The following is a 1,879-nucleotide window of genomic DNA, read 5'->3' as shown; positions in this document are numbered from 1 at the left end:
CCGGGTTCTCCGTCCTCGGGGCCGCTGCGCGCTCCGTGTCCTCTCGTGGGCAATGCTGGCTGCAGCGTCCCAGGTCCCACGTTGCAGCCTTTTTAGACGACGAGGACGAAGGCGGTGGTGAAAACAGCGCCCATGTACCGGGCGCTCAAGTTTGTGAAAGACACGCTTTTCTGGGTCCCAGTCGTGGTTGCTCACACGGAAGCCTTTCAGGTCTTTTGGCCAAAATCAGCTTACACCATGTAGGACCGTTTCCTAAAGGTTCTTAATGGAGTCGCTTGAAAAATATGTTGTATTGATTTAGAGAGAGAGAGAAGCATCGACGTGAGAAGGAAACATGGGTGAGTTGCCGCCCATAGGCACCCCGACGTGGGGCAGGGGTGCCTCTAACCGCAACTTGGATGGACGGGAATCGAACCCGTAACCCTTGGGGGGGCCCGGGAGGGCGCTCCACCCACTGAGCCACCCTGTCAGGGCTGCATCGAGCCACTTTTAAAATTTAAATTTGCTTGAAACCTTTAAGCCTGTCATAAACGTAAAACTAGGTTCACTTGTCATGTGCAGAAGGTTATGATAAGTTAATATAAAGTGAAGACAGGTCCTTGTTCATGATTCCGGCCAGGTCTCCCTGTCTCAAGCTCTGCGATAGAGTCCCTTCGTGAAGCGAGGAACGTCAGGGTTCACAGATGGTCAACGAGGGGTGTCAGACGCTCCTGGGAGCAGTCGGCCGTTTCTAACAGGAATCGGAGAGAGTCGCTTGCTCCTCGGGTGCCTGCTGTCATCGAAGATCACGCTGTGCCCCCCTCTCCCCCCCAGGCGCCGCTCCCGATCGATCGTCTGCATCGCCTTTGCCCGCGGGGGGCCTTCCTGGGCTGCAGCCACAGCCACCCCTGAGGTAGGGACCTCTTTTCTCACTGGGTCTGCGAGGAGGACACGGCCTGGAGGGAAGGGCAGGGACTGGTCCCAGGACTCAGCCTCCAGCTCAGGGCTTCCCTGGCTCCACTCCCACCAGCTGTGGGCTCCCCCGATGGTGGTTGGTGACTGATTTGTTAGGGTACGGGAGGGGGTGCTGCCCACCTCGATGGGCTGTGGTGACAGCCAGGAGAGAGATAGCAGAGGGAGGATGCTCCCTGACCCGAGAGCTCCATGAAATGTAGGCTCTGCTCTTTTTTTTTTTTTCAATTGATCTCAGAGAGGAAGGGAGAGGGAGAGAGAGAGAAACATCAATGATGAGAGGGAATCATGGATCGGCTGCCTCCTGCACACCCCCTACTAGGGATCGAGCCTGCAACCTGGGCCTGTCACCTGACCGGGAATCGAACCCAGGACCCTTCAGTCCGCAGGCTGACACTCTATCCACTGAGCTACACCGGCCAGGGCTATCCTTTGCTCTCTTAAATGTTGGGGGTCACCAGGGAGTTGACGGCATCCCCAGATGAGATGGTGGCAAGAGGAGGCGGCACGATAATGGGGTTAAGAGCACTGATGGGACATCCCAGCTGTGTCGGCCGGGGCAAGTCATTCCGCTTTCTGATGCTCCGTGTTCTCATCTATAAAACGTGCTTGTTCTTCTCTGAAAGGTTTGTATAAAGAGCAAATGAGAACATTACCCACAGAGTGCTTAGGTCAAGGACCAGCTCACGGTGATGAGGCAGTAGTATCAGGGACGTGCTGTCGGCCGGGCTGAGGTGCTTGGTCAGTGGTGTGGTGGTGCCTTTACAGGAGGTGGAGAGGAGGAAGATGAGTTCATTTCGGACAGGCCGAGGGATGACCCTTCGCCCTCCTTTTACAGAGGATTTAATTGCAGCTTGGGAGGGTTATCTGTTTTTCTTTTATTTATTTGTTTATTTATTTATTTATTTAAATATATTTTATTGATTTT

General features: G+C 54.4%; 1 protein-coding gene across 2 annotated transcripts in view; it reads left to right on the top strand.

Annotated features, from left to right (window-relative positions):
• The window catches only part of THOC5 (THO complex 5), a 32,523-nt gene that overhangs the window by 1,097 nt on the left and 29,547 nt on the right, over nucleotides 1–1,879 (top strand). The window contains exon 1 of one of the 2 annotated variants that reach the window (XM_014542510.1): nucleotides 618–892. The exons of the other annotated variant lie outside the window; for it this stretch is intronic. The gene's annotated coding sequence lies outside the window, so the exon portion shown is untranslated. Of the gene's footprint in view, nucleotides 1–617; nucleotides 893–1,879 lie in introns of those variants that run through there. 2 annotated transcript variants of the gene reach the window in all.

This window comes from Myotis brandtii, unplaced genomic scaffold (genome assembly GCF_000412655.1).
Source record: "Myotis brandtii unplaced genomic scaffold, ASM41265v1 scaffold303, whole genome shotgun sequence".
Classification (NCBI taxonomy): domain Eukaryota; kingdom Metazoa; phylum Chordata; class Mammalia; order Chiroptera; family Vespertilionidae; genus Myotis; species Myotis brandtii.
Note: the sequence above shows the minus strand (reverse complement) of the source record. Positions and strands in the feature narration are given on the sequence as shown.